At 38.7% G+C, this 15,522-nt stretch overlaps 1 protein-coding gene across 3 annotated transcripts in view; it reads left to right on the forward strand.

The window, feature by feature from the left end:
• The first annotated feature begins 13,220 nt into the window (after positions 1-13,220).
• Positions 13,221-15,522, forward strand: part of NLGN4X (neuroligin 4 X-linked) — a 189,182-nt gene continuing 186,880 nt past the window's right edge. For 2 of the 3 annotated variants that reach the window (XM_064500995.1, XM_026107829.2), the window contains exon 1: positions 13,221-13,649. The gene's annotated coding sequence lies outside the window, so the exon portion shown is untranslated. The remainder of the gene's footprint in view (positions 13,650-15,522) is intronic. The other variant, XM_026107831.2, reaches the window with a different exon arrangement.

The raw sequence follows: 15,522 nt of genomic DNA on the forward strand, positions 1-15,522 counted from the left end.
CGAATACTGTGTAATCAAATTAAGTGACAGACATAACACTGTAAGAAATGACTTTGAACAGTAACATTATCTAAGACTGGAAGATTAAAACAAAACTTGGGGTGTTCATGTATGCATCCATACATGGTCTTGCATATCTATAACACATACATAATTACTTTTAATTCCAGGAGAATATGTCACACTGAAAAATTTAAAAAGATTCTTTTCACAGAAATTTCATACATTAATATTATTAAAGTGTCAACTTCTTTCTGCATTTAGACTTAGTTTAAGAAATAGAACAGTAATACTAAAGATCACAAGTGTCCATATTATTATGGACATATAAAATACACACACAAATATTTGTGTGTGTGTGTTTATGTATATATACATACATATTTGTCTGTGGTTTTGCTTGTCCAATTCAATAATAGATAAAACATTTTTATGGGCAGAGTCTGCTTGTTCTTGTGTAACACCTAGCATGTCAAAGACCTTAGTTTTGATTTGTGAGCTTCTTGTGATAATGCAACATAATTAATTTCATTCTTGTCCCAACTGATGTTTTTATTTACTTTGCACAAAGTTTTATTTATTATTTTGAGGTCTGGGGGAATATCAAGCCATCCTATGCTAAAAAGTATGACTAAGAGGCTAGCCTCTGCCCTAAAGAGCTGGCTTATAAACTAAATAGAGAAAACAAGCAATGTATTTTATTATCAAGTACACTCAAAGACTCAAACTTAGTATTTATTTCAGAGGCATTTGACCTTTGAAGAAATAACTTGACTTCACAAGGTGTTTCCATGTACTCAGGCTGATGTGTCAGAGTGGAGGATTCACACTGACAGGAGGTTGCTGACAACTTTAGGTTGATATTTCTGAGTTAGGAATCAGAAATTGTTCTGTCTGACAAATCGAAAAGCCAACATCTTATCTTATTTTTTGGTACAGCTGTAAAAGGATAGAGAATGGAAAGTGTCTTCTGTTTGCTTTTAATTTCTGCACATTTTAAACAGTGTCCTGTATACTTTATATAATAGGAAGGTATTGAACTAACAGAGCTTCTTTCATCAGTAAAAAACACCTATACTTGTCAAACAAGTTCTGAAAGCTTCTAAGTGTTAAGATTATAAATGCAAATATTCCAGATTTTTTTAATATAATGTAAAAAGTATATTTACATACACATGCGCTAACACACACACATACACACAAACATACACCTATATATGGTGCTGGATGATCATGCACAAACAGTACACATTTTTTGGAGAAAATTAGTACAACTATCTGGTAATGAGCAAGCCTAACAACTGAGATTTTGTTTTATTTCACTGGTTTAGTGAAAGACAGTATGCTTTCATGCAGAATGCCAAGAGTACTACATGGATTGAAAAACCTCAACATCTATTCATTTGAAAAGGTCATACATATATTCATGAAGACTACAATTAGATGATGATTGGTTAAATCTGAACTCTAGGAGCATTTAGAGGACATCATGCAGTTTCCATGGGTATATTTGGGCAATGAAAGCCTGCAACATCTGAAGCATTTCTTGAATACTAGTAAAAGGCATAAACCTTTCTCTACAAATTTACTCAGTTTTAAACATCATAGCTAATTATCAGATGCCACAGCCAAAATTAAAGAAAACAGCATATTTCTACATAAGAAGTTAGTGAAAGAAGGTAGTTTTTGATTTTTGATATTCAGCTGGTTTGTGACAGACATTAGCCACAGCTAGGGCCTACGGAATGGATCTGACCATGCTACAGTTTGTTTTCCTTTCTCAATATTTTATTTGAGCTTTTGGAAACTTCTGAGAAAGAAAGAGAGTAAAGCTGAAAACTAGAAGACAAAACTTGCATTACATGAGTAATACTTACAGAACCAGGTGAGCATCCCAGAGCAAGGACCTTTGGGTTTGGGGATATATTTTGTTTCAGTATCACAGAATCCCTATCATGAATGTTAGTTTATTATTGTTACTGCTTTTGATTTTTAGAAAATGAGTGATTCCAGTAATAAAAGTGTTTTTCAAAAGGTACAAAAATACATCTGATGGAAACTCATTTATTGAATTATAGGGTGATACTGATACCCATTCATATATTCTCTCTCTTTTTGTTGCAAAGATCTATGATATTTTTTGACAGACACAGCAAAAGAATAAGTGACAATATGCAAAGTGTTATAATTATTCATAACTTGAGAGAAATAAAACCCTCTTTCTCTCTTCATGTTCTGCAGGCCATCCAAAGCGTGCACCATTAAATGATCAAACATTCCACTCACACTTCCGGAACAATTTAATGTGTGCTAAAGTCAGTGGGAATCTTTGCACTCCTCTTTGCATTAGCTTGTTAGATCACAATACCATGCTAAGCACATATGATCTCAATCTGAATTACTTAGTACAGATATAATTATCATACAAAATAAGAATGAGTTTTCAATCCTATGTATGTATGTATGTATGGCCTATGCAAGAAAAAAAAAATAATCCTTTAAAATATTTGCCTTTTTTTCTTCCTGTTTTTAGTGTTAAGTGAAATTCCAGCCCCCTTACAGTAACTTGAGTTTAGTATTGGCTTTAGTAATGCCAAAATCTTTTCCAAAATATCAGTTTAACAGAATCCTGCCTCGTTTATTTAATTTGATACAATGACATCCTTCATTCCTTGTTAATTTTATTCCGTTAGCTGCCTTTTAACAAATTTATTACCAAAGCACAATAAAATCAATGCTAAAAATTAAAAGGTAGATAAAATTAGATTTTTAGTATTACTGATGAAGTACAATAAATACTTAAGATTTGCAACTAATCTATAGCATTCCCATAGGTTTGAGCTTGTTTACTGACTAACACAAATGTTTATTGTAAGTTGTTCTTTTTTACTCTGTACTCAGAAGATGTATAACCTATCAAAAGAATACTCCTGTTGCCTGGAATTCTTAATATTTTTATGTCCAATGTTTCACATCTATTGCATACCATGTTTTACGAGGTTAGTTATTTATTGACAAAAGTAACACAGAATCCAAATAAAATTATTTTTATATCACTGTTTATAAATCTGAGTTCTCAGCTGAGATTAGAGAGATTAGAAAGCACAAACCATAAAAAAGCATAAAGATGTGTTAGCTTGTGGCAAACCAGCAAATCTGTTATCATCTTTGGTTATCTTGTCTGTGTTTTGAACAGAGAAGTTGCCTACGGCTGAAATTACTCAGAGACAAATAGTAGACACACTGGCATGTTCATACGATGAGCAGTGTTCAACATATGTAAATTGGATTTTAGGTGCTATCTGGATCCAGTTAGCCTCTAGCATAGCCTTAGGGCTTCAGTCATCTGCGCTGACAGACATGAATGTCCAAGCAACTGTTCTGCCAGAAAGAATCACTTAGTGCCCATGGCTCAAGCCCTTCCACCTCTGACATACCATCCTGACATCTGGAGTTGATTTTCTTGCATCAGGATATTGCTTTCTGAACATACCATTCATTTCCTTCACATTGCCAGATTCTCACAAATTGTGTTTGTTTGGGACAAAGTTTGGATTCCAAATGATTTAAAATGTGTCTGCAATAAGAATGTAATGCTCCCACAGCTAATCAAATTAAATCCAAAGGGGTCCATAAATCAGATTTTTTTTTTGCCTCCTTCATTCACAACTCAATGTATAAAGGTAAATTGTTGGCAACTTTTATAATAAAATTTGTCACTTCTAATACTAAATGCCAGTCTAAGTTAACAGACAAGTTGTAAACTCTGAGAATTGAGGAGCAAACTTGCTATATTATGGCAGGACCCCAAAGAGGGGCAGGATGGACAGCTGCATGTAATCACCTCTTGAATGATCAGATCCTGCAGGCTAGAACCCTTAGAAACCACATTCTGAATGGACCTAAATAGCTTGTTGGACTGTTCAAACCCATTGGCTGCTATTTGAAAACAGGCTTTCCCCAAACAAAACTTGCAACTGAACACACATTCATTTTGATTTTCTGTGACCTTATCAAGTCACACCTCAGTTCATGTAACCTTAGTGCTTCACTGTGATTGTTTTTGATTATTTATTTATTTATTGTTCCTGTAATTACCTAAAAAAACAGCAATGATGACACCACCTTGCAGGTTAAGTGGGAGTATCAGTGTAATCTCTTGGGAGCTAAGCCATGGCTTTCTTTGCAGTCCACTCAAATTAGAAATAACACCCATTTCTAAAATACAGTGCCAGTACAGTATTACTGTATTCACTATTAGCTCCAAAATTGCATAGGTCAACCCATGTGGACATACAGCAGCAATGCCACCAATGCTAGCTCTTATCTTACATTTCAAGGAATCTAAATTTAAGAAGTTACTTATGTAACTTATCAACTTAAAAAATCACCACCCAAAAAAAGCAGATGAGATTTTTTAAAATACTGAACCATAAATTATTCAAAATGTATAAGAAAATTAGATGAATGCTTACTTAGCATTTGACAGAATATAGCATTTCTTTCCTGTCTTGCTAGCTTAACTGACTTACTTGAAACAAAGAGGCAAACTGAGAGTGCACTCGTATGTCCAAAGACTGAAAAAAATTGCAAAGGCTGGTTACAAAATGTTTGGTGAGTCATGTCAAATAGAGATAAAAATCCACCACCTCTATTTTGTTTTCTTGTGAGCCCAGTGAGTGATCGAGGGGTACTCAGAGACAGTAACTGCACTTGATGATGGTGGATTGTTTTCACTAACCCTGTCAGCTGCATGAAATGACTGACAACTGTGCTAGAAAACAAGGAGTGCTAAAAGGGGCAATGATATGTTGGGAGAAAAGAAAAAAGATAGCCATAAATCACTCTTCTGTTAAAAATAAATTTGTAGGTGACTGTTGTGATGGCTGTTTACCACTCTTCAAGTGTTTCTAGTGTAATCTTATGCAACTTCTTTTTTGCCTGCTCTATCCACCTGTTGCCTCCCATTTTTAATGAATATAATAAGGACTTCAGGGCAGACACTGCCTTTTTATATGTTTATACTAAGCTTCATGGGATACAACTGCAAAATATTTATAATTGTTAATAAGCTATGAATTATTGTTATAATTTTATTAATATTATGAGGTCAGGAAGGACAGGTCATCACTCATTAAACCTGTCATTAGGCCTAATGACCAAGCCCTTATTTAATTAATATCTATAATGCTTTTTTGCACACATCACCCTTTTTAATAGGATAATGCAATGCATCTTTTATTACAGTCCACACAGATTATAATCTGGTAGAGTTTGTTAGCTGTGTTGCCATCTGACAGAGAGTTAGGGCTTTTTTTTTTGGACTGGTGATCTTAGATATGTCCCCTCCCTCTCCCTTTTCCAGGCTCTCATGCATGTATGTAGTCATATAAGAAAAGTAAGAGACTATGCAAACTTGACTTTTCATTACTTGGCATGAATTTAATATGGCTGTAAATCAAAGCAAGCAACAGTGCCATAAGCCTAACCTCATTATGATTAAATAAGTGTACTTAGTTACACTTATCATATATATCCATATTAATATTTAAGATGTATACTGTGATGGTGTTCAAAGACCTCTATCAAAGTTAGGGCTTGTGTAAAGATAGATAGGAAGATACCTCCTCCAGAGAGTTTACATTCTAAATCTTACACAAGCAGATGAAGGGTGAGAAGGATATGACCCATAAATAAATAAGCATGATGATGACTGACACAGTTGTATTTACTAATATGGTTGTTGTTGCTGCTTTCCCTGGGTAACTCATCCTGAGGAATTATGTTAGAAACTTGCTGCAAATAATTAGCAAAAAAAAGGTCCAAGGCAGATGAGGCTTTAAATGCTGTAATAGATACTGTCTAGGTCAGTAGAATATTTTGTCAGTGAGGACTTCGATAGCACTAATGGAAGTCCACCTGAGCCCCTACTGATGATAATACTATCAGCAGACACACTGATAAATTATAATGCGCTCAGCAGCAGAAGCAGCCACTCCAGAAGCATCCTTAAAGTGAATTTCCTTTAATAGCTGGGAAGACAAATGGCTCACATTTTATCATTGGATTCCTCCTCTTTCAGAAAATTGGCAATAAACTTCCTGTCCTTAGCTGAAGATTTGGCAGCAACTTGGGCATAACAAATTTAACCCATTCAGTGGCTTTCAGCTGTTTATTTATATCAGTTATTTGTTCAATCTGTTCTTCTTAAACTAACAGATCTTAAGTATTTTCATATCTGAAATTAGGATGATTTGTTTTTAAAATGGCTCAAAAACTGAAGTAGAGTTTCTGAAGAGGTCAGACTCCTGTGGCATTGCTATTCAGAAGTGTTTTCCTGTACTGAGAGCACCTAAATTCACTAGATACTTTCCATTTCAATTTCAAATTTCCTTACTTGCCTCAAACTGTTTCCAGGCTTCCCAGAACCAGCATGAACCTTAGTATCTAACTCTTACTAAATCCAGTCAGACCACCAGAGCATTAACTACAAGCACACAAACAAATATGCCCAAATTACTGTGGCTTAATGAGGTACTACTCATTAGCTGAGCTGATTTTGTACTCTTTCACTTAGCAAACGGTTGCAACTGCCACAGTTTAGGATAGTATTCCTCAATCCCAATTTTTTTGTTCCTGTTCTGCTGCTGAAGATCATTCTTGCAGCCAAGGTGGCAGAATAAATTTTGCTTTTCTCAATAACTTTAGTACAAAATTTCACAGACTAGTATAAACTCCTATTCACTGCTCATTTAAGCTAGTCTGTTTCTTTATACTAAGTGTCTGATGCACAGGGAAACTTTTTTTCCTGATGATTTAGTTGTGAGGAATGATGATCTCTGGTAGAGGTACATCTGTAAAACTGCACGGAGCTTCACTAATGCTTGTCTATAAATGCCTTTAGCTCATTTAATCACAGAGTAAAACATGTTATCTTGAATCTACGTGAAGAAAATTGCCTCACTTTTGGGATGAGCTAACATGACAACGAACAGGTAGCTCAGGTGACAGACAAAACTTGACAGTGTTCTCATACCTTAGGGATCTCACACCTGGGTCCTGTAAGTGCCTTGATATCCAAGGCATTTTCAAAGGATGTCTATGTATACTAGCATCTTCTTGCGAAAGTCACTGTCAGAGGCATTAATGCTTCCAAAATTGCCTGGTCATTATATAATAGCTCTTTTTACTCAAGCATTCAGTGAGAAAAGTTAGGTGACTTGGATTCAATGCCTTCATCAGTCAGAGGAGTTTCAAAAATACATTCTCAAAAGAGTACAGTTCAATAGAAGCTAGTTTGGGTAGAAAGCACTTTCTACCTTCCTGTTGAAACCATACTTTGGGTACCAAAAGAAACAGGATTATTTTGGCTAGGAAGAGCATGAATGATATAATCCATTGAGAAGGACATTCAGAAATGGGTATCACTGCCTAAAACTGAGACTCTCTTTCATGTAATTATTTTGCAAAGAGAAAAGAATTCTAATACTTCTAATCTTCTAATTGACTCTTTTTGTAGTTCAAAAGCAGATTTTCTAACAACTTCCAAGAATGATTTTTGTAGAAAACTCACTCGCCTTTTGGAGCTTTGAGCTATAGTGTTCTGAAGTACACAGGTCTGTGAGCAGCATCTTATAGACCACGAATTGTCAAAGGAGTTACCTGCAGAGCTATTATGTTTGGTTTTGAAAGTCCAGATCCCTAATATTGTGGCTGTAGATGAAACCCAGGTTGCTGAAGAGAGCTGACTTGTAAATCAATGTGGGCTCTGGCATTGCCATTAGATATTTAGGGACTGCAACTCATTTCTCTTGGCTTTCATTTAATGATATTTCTGTTCTCCTTCCTGTGCTGTTGCTGCTTAAGGTTTAAGATGTACATGCATGCCAGTAAACTATTTTTTTTCTTATATGGTGTTAGGCATATTCTTTTCTGTACTCTTTAAATTATGCTATAAAAATTGTTCTAATATTAATAACTTGTCAGTCTGTGCAGCATTTTAAAAGTAAAAAGGTTACAAAGCACTTGTAAGGTCTGACTACAAGGCACTTTGTGTCTGTATCTAATTTAAGAGAGAATGGAAGCAGGGGTGGATAACTAGCCTCTGGTTAGCTCAATCTTTCATATCAATGAAAAGTCACAGACAACATTTGTCAAGAGCAAATCAAGATTTCTATGGGTGTGGAGGGCAAACTGCACTTTCAGTGTTTATGTGAATGCTATGCAGAATTCCCAGAAAAATATTAATCTGAATCAAAATCTAACTGTATTAACCTTAAAAAAAAGAGCTGACTGTACAGCACAGGGAATAAATAGGCCTATTGTTGAGGAAGGTATAGGTTTGTCTGTTTGTCTGTGCTAGGAGAAAGGCAATCTTTTTAATGCAGTTAATTATATTAACTGCAGTAGCACCCAAGGAATTTGGTCCCACTGTATCTATATAGCACATAATACAGAAGAGAGAAAGATCTGCCCTCCAGAGAGCCTACAGACCTAGATGCCAGTAGGGACATAAGTTGTGAGTATGCGCAGGGATTGTCTTGATTCACTGTAGCTATATTACCTCAGGCCTTGTGCTGTGTTGATGAGACTCTGGTTTCTGGCCAGTTCAGTTTGTGGGTAGAGGAAGTTTTCATCTGTCCAGAATTTATTTCACAGAAATACCCTCTATAGCTTCTGTCCTGTTTCCAAGCATGTGAAAAGAAAATAACTGTTAAACTCATCTCATGATTAACTTGTTCATGTCTGAGGGATATCTGAAGCTTAAAGATACTATGGTTCGGAAATGCTAAGTACTGTTGTCAGATATTGATCAGCAGTTTGACCCCTTAATTAGGTATAGTTTCAGATGAAAGGAAGAACCTTGTTTTGAATGATCATGAATAGAAAGAGAGGCAATGAGAGAACTGAAGTCAGTTTCCAATTCAGTGTCATCACTGGCAACCCATAAAGATATTTTTTTTCTGTGTGCAATAAAGCTAGACAGGCACACTGATAATGGAGGGATGGGCTTCATCCGACAGAAGAGAGAAATACTAGTGATGACTGAATACTTGTCCATAGATAGGACTGAATACTAAACTAGTCTCTTAATAGAATGATGTGTGTATTAAATCTGACAACATAGGTCACACTTTAAGATGAGAGACTGACTTTTTGTAAATCAGGAAAAAAAAAAGTTAGAAAACATGATTAGTAACCAGGAACAAGAGGCCAAGATCAAATGTGATCCTTGGATAAATAGAAATGAGAGATCACAGTAAAATACTGCATTAATATGAGTAGGATGACAATATTACATCCTATTTCAGAGTTTACACTTTAGAAAAAATGTTGATAAATGGTGAAGGTTGAGAAAAGGCTTTCAAGGATGAATCACAGTCTGGAAAACCTGCCTTGCAGTAAGAGACTAAAGAAGTAGAATCTAATTATCTCAACAATAAGAAGGTTAAGGGGTGACTAATCATGATCTGTAAGTATGTAAGTTGAAAGAAGAAGTTAATAACAAAGGGCTCTTTATTTTAACAGACAAAGTCAAAGTGAAGTCCAATTTTTCAGGACTACAGGTCAGGAACATGATTTTGACAGTGAGGATAATCATCTGTTGGTAAAATACACTCAGATAAGGTAGAATCTGCACAACTTGAAATATTTAATGTTGTTGTTGTTGTTAAGGAAAAACTTGCACACTTTAGTTCAACAGTAACTTGTTGGCTTAATGAAAAAAGAATTACCTGATGAAGCACTTAGCCTAAATGTTGTGAAAGGTCTCGGTAGATAATTATAATGGTCTTTTCTAGCTTTGACTTTATGAAAGGAAATCCAGAGGCTAGCAACTGTGTCCATTCTTTCAGGATCGAAACACTGGCCCTGTTAAAGTCAATGTCTGTACCCCCTCAGGAGATTTAAGAATGCATATCAGAAGTTGTAAAATTAAGAATTCCTATATTTTGCTCTCTAAAGGAATCTAAACAGGTGAAGTGGTCTTCGTGATTTTTTGTGCTGTTATCTGTGTTTGGGACATTTTATTTTTGAACCCTTCTCATAAGAAGAAAATGACACTGGAAAATTTTAGTAAAAACACAAAGGAAAATAGAATATAACTAAAAAGTCAGGTACATATCACAACAAAATTCATATTCTTGGAAGGCTCTACTGAGTATTCATTCTTACAGTATACTGTGAAGTAGTCAGACTGGCCATGCAGGTGAGACTCTGCAGCATATTTGTCACTTACGTGGCATGTAGCATAAACAGCAATGCAGTAAGCATTTTATTATAAATGAAAATTTTTGAATTTGGTAATATATACGTGCTCTTTCTGGATGTTATGTTTGTAAAACTGTGTAATTTTCCGTGAAAATACTTACAGATCACCAAACCATATGAAGATAAGCCATGTATGAAATAAAGCGCTTCCATAAAATGCAGCATTTTCAGGCTACCCAACTAGGACATGCCTGCTGTTTCCCCAAATCTCCCTTTTCTGCATGTTCATTTTGGAATTAACTCTGCATATTTTTCCTGTTTACTTGGTGGACCTGATTGATGGACTCATTATTTAGTTCTTTTCTGTTCTGGAGTTCGGCCTGAATTTCTTCTACAACTCTCATTCACTTCAAGTCTTACCAAGGAATACACATGCTATCTATTATCATCCTTATGCTCTGAACTGAGTAGAAAATGCCTTGTGGATTTCAGCCAGTGTACGATGAGCCTCTTGCACCATGAAGCTGGTGAAAAATGCTATTCTAACTGCAGGAAGTGTATTAAGACTATGCAATCATTGGTTCACCCTTGTATAAAGAGGAATGAAAGTACGTTGGCATAATGAATATTTGAATAAGAAGACCATGCAGACAACAGAGGGGGGTAAAGAGGCAAATGTTCACGCAGTTGTAGAAAGCCCCTCTTGTTCTGCTTCATGTTTGCATTCTGAATATGAATTGTTTGGACAGAGTAACTAGCCAAAATTAAACAAGATTTGAGACACTTTTCTTTTGTAAATGGGTATCTTTATGCTTTTTTGCAGTTACATTGAGCATCAGCATGTGAGATACTAAATCTGTTTTAAAAATGAATTTGTGGAAAATTTGCAGTGATTGGACATGGGCTGACACAAAATGGCCTGTCTTCAGCGAAGCTATGACGTACTGTGATTTCTTTAGATTTTGCTGTTTACAAGTAAAGTTGGGTTAATACTGTACTAGAACACTACGTCTCCTTGTAACAAGTGATAGTATTATTTAGCAAGTGGCATTCTTCTCTCTGAATAATTGCTCCTGATCTCCTGCTTACTGTTATAAATATGCAGTGGATTGCTGCAGTTGTGAGAGGGGGAAATTTAATTATACTATTATGACCAAATGCCTTTTACTTAAATCCTTTTTCCTTTTTCAGTGGGAACGGAGAGGAAAGGGAGATTTTTCCCTTTTGATTGATCATATACTTGTGTAGAGTCTATGGGAGGTTTAGTTTTACCGATGTACTTGTGGATATTTAGGAGTGAGTTGGAAACATTAGAGGTGATCCTATGATAACCTATAATAAATTGCCTCCTGATATTCCAACACAGGTGGGACATCATTAGTCAAATTAACTGGTGCATACTTTAATATCCTCCAACGCATGACATACTCATCAAAATAAAGACTGTCCTGCAAAATTTGGGACAGATGGCAGCGCAAGATGACATCTTTTCTAAATGTGTCAAAATGTTCACTCAGTCAAGCAATGTGATTGGCTGCACATTCTGGGTGCATTATTAAAATAACAAAAGCAGTAAAATTCACTTGCATGAACACCTGCTACTAGAGTCACTTAAAATAAGTAAGGCAAAACATATAATTAAGTCATATAAAAATAATTATTTCACTGGCAAATAAGTTAACAGTTTAATGTAGCTGTTGCATTGCTTGAAGTGTTTTATTTAAGTAAATGAATTGTATCTATACTTTGATTTACAACATTTAAAAACAAAATATGCCTTCCTAAGATGATACTGAAGGAGCTATATAAGAACACACACATATCCGGCCTACTGCTGTCTGCTACATGGTGTCTTTAAATAAGATAGTATATATTTCTTTACCACTTGAAAAAAAGGAAGGCATAGGAATGATAAACTCAACAGCATAGCCAGAATCCAGATGGGAGGAAACAAAGCACCGTCATCTGTTCTGTCCTAAAGATCGGACATAAGCAGCTATGGTGGTAGAAACAAAAAACCTAGGGCAAAGCAAAATAAAGCGGGTAACTAGAAGAGTTGCAGATTTTTTTTCCAGCATTTTAAAATGTCAAAGACTCAGCATATGAAGTCTAATCTATGTCTTGAGACAGGAAGTCTCATTAAGGCATGGATTGGATTTTTGTTTCAAATTATGAAAAGATTATGAAGAGCCCTTTACCCTCTTGTTCTTGGCTTAGTTGGGAGAACTCAGGCAATCCTCACCTGGTTTTGGTTCAGGATTGCACACTTTGGGCAATATTAAGTGCTATTATCAAACTGACCAAAGGAACATGCTGTGGAGTGAAACAAGGCCTCTGTTGGAGGCCTGAGCACGTATTTGTTACACCCCCTTCAGTCTGAAAGCATCAGCAGAAAGTGAACCAGAGATGCTGTGTTGTAGTACTTAGCAATAACCACAGGGCCCCCTCTTCAGCCCTTACACTTGACCATCACAATAGTGGTTAGCTAACTAAAATAAGGACTTTAAACAGCTGGTCTCCTTATGAAAAAAAAAAAAATCTATCTGAAACAATTGGGTGCTGGGCAAATGCCTAGTCTGCTATTTTTGTATGGGAGGAAGAGGAACAGGAGCAAAACAGGTCAGTGATTGATAGGCAGTATGAGTAAATTTCTTCACAACAGGCTGGTACTGCTGCCACTTTAGCAACCCTCTACAGAAATTGTAGCTTTAAAGGGTTAACACAGACTGCCATTGTGTAAGATACTGGAGCAGGAAGAGCAACAGCATAAATTGTGTGACCTCCCCCACCCCCCCACCCTGGCCACGCACACACACTTTCATTTCCACATGTGTAAAACGCCCACCTGTTCGACCGTGCAGGCGCCCTGGATAATTCCGGCCCCGCTGCTCTGCGCTCGGATTAGATGCTCTTTGCAGGAGGTTGTGGATGGAGATACGGTTTCTGTAGTGATGGGGCAGACTGCGCAGAGCTATTGGCTGCCGGCTGGGGAAATTTCATTCAGTTTGGTCCAATAGCAGAAGGAGAGAGCCTGGTACAGCCTGGACCTCTCGCTCTCCCTCCTCAAGCTCTCTTTCCCTTGCAGATCAGTCTCTCTCCCCGTCTCTGTCTCTCTGCATAGGCAATCAGAGCTCGTACTTGCAGACCTAACTCTCCCTCTCGCACTGATTGTAATGAATTTTCTGCCTGAATGTAGGTCGCTTACGACCGCAAACACGCGTTTCCTTCAAATCCAGTGTTGTTGTTTTTCCTGTTGTTATTTTTAATTTTTTTTTCTTTTGTGGTCGTTGCATTCCTTTGGAGCAGCAAATCGCTTTGGATTCCAAAAAGGAGAGCAGGAACTGTGTGCGAATAATTCTGGCTGCGAGCTATCCTGTGAGGATTTCCTGGCTATGTAAAAAAAAAGACCTTTATGTATCTGCAGCTATTGCAGTGTTAAGGTAGGAGGACTGGATTTACCGTTTGTGTGTTCATTTTCATTCTTTTTCTGTTGCCTTTTTCCTATTTTTTTTTGGCGGGGGTGGGGGGAGAGGGAGAGGTGTTGCGGCTGGTACTCTGGCAAAGGGCGACCAGTTTGCTGCAGTCGTCTGTGCTTTTACTTTTCACATCATTATAAACCGATACTTTCTTCCTGCCATCTCCACCATCATACGCGATCTCGATGACACATATGCATATTTATGCAAATTTATTTCTTTTTTGTCCTCTTCGGTCTCGCCCCTCATAGCCCCCATGCACCATAATTTGTTTGGAGGCATTTTGCTGCAATCAGCTATTTGGAAAGGCTCTGGGGTTCTGTGTGAGATGTTTACAAAGTAGCTCTGCCTTACAGCCAAATAAACAGAAGAGTGTGGAGGAGAGGAGGGAAAAAATATCTGCAGTACGGGGAGAGAGAGAAAGAGCAAAGCCCGTTTCCCGCAAACGCGGAGAAAGGCGAGAGGCACCTCATGTGCGCCTGTGGTTTGGGGGGAGATACAAAACCAGCACGTAGGGCTCGGGTTAACCACTTCCCGCACCAGCACCAGCACCAGAAAAAAGAAAAAGGGGGGGGGGGGGGGCGAGGAGGGAGGAGGCTGCTGAGCGGAAATCTTGGCTTGTCTTGGATTAAGCAGTTCGCCCGCTTTTTCCTCGTTTTTCCGTGTGATTTTTTTCTTTCTTTTTCTTTTTCTGGGCTTGGGTAAAATGCCTGCTTTTGTGATGAGAATGGGCTCCCGCACGTGATGGAGCGGGGACTGGCACCGAGGAGAGCGTGTGTGCGCGGAGTGGGGGCGAAAAATAACTAATTTGGGGGGGGAGGAAAAAAAGGGGGGGGGCGGAAAACACCCGCCCGACAGTAAATCGGCATCCCCGCAAAGCCGCGGCGGGGGACGCCTCCGGGCTTGCCCCTTCTCCAGGGCAGAGGCCGCCGCCGCCCGCTCCCCTCCCCGGCAGAGGGGGGCAGCGGGGCGGCACGGCGTGGCCCCCGGCGCGGTGCTGCCCCGTCGCCGCTGCCGGCCGGCGGAGGGGCGCCGGCGGCCGCCGCGGAACACGCTTCGCGCAGGGCGCCCCCGCGGGCAGCGGCGGGGGGCAGCGGGGCGGGCCCGGCCCCGCCGTGTTGTCACGCCCGGGGCTGATAGCGGAGCGGGCCCTGCCTGGGGAAGTTGGCCGCTTTCGGTATTGCGCGCGGGGAAGAGTAAGTTTGTGGGCAGGCGCAAGTGCTGCTCTAGCGGGGAGGCGCCACAAGGTGGTAGTGTAGGCACTGCCGAGCGGTCGGTGGGCTGGGTTTTTATTTTGAAGTTGGGTCCTTTGCTCGGAAAGCTTTAATTCCCGCTACGTATTCTGTCTTTTAAAATGCCCGCTGCATGTATGTTGTAAAAAACAAGCAGGCTTTCTGTAGCTTAAACGGTTTAACACCCCGAGCAGCGTAACAGCGCGCTGAGCCTCGGGCAGCAACCGGACTGGGAGGCTTCTGAGGGAAAGTTTTTGGCCATATTAGAGCGGGGCGGTGGGGGGAGGAGCTCGGAAAACCTGTAGAATTGAGATAAGAGATCAAAACTCTGCCAGAGACGGACTAAAACGGGAAGGACCCCCTCTGTATTGCCTTTGTAGATCAAGTGCACTAGCTTAAATTGTAGCAGCCGTGGTGATACAGTAAGCAGAACAGAGACTGATGTGGCCATGTAAACTATGGCACAGGGTGCCCGTGTTTAGCTTTTGGCATCTATAGGCCTTGTGGGGGTACTGCTTGTCATAACGATGGCATAAGTACATATGCATTTTTTAGCTGCTTTACATTTAAAAAGAAACTGCTTCCCCCCCCCCCCCAACAAAGAG

The sequence above is a fragment of the Dromaius novaehollandiae genome, chromosome 1 (genome assembly GCF_036370855.1).
Source record: "Dromaius novaehollandiae isolate bDroNov1 chromosome 1, bDroNov1.hap1, whole genome shotgun sequence".
NCBI lineage: Eukaryota > Metazoa > Chordata > Aves > Casuariiformes > Dromaiidae > Dromaius > Dromaius novaehollandiae.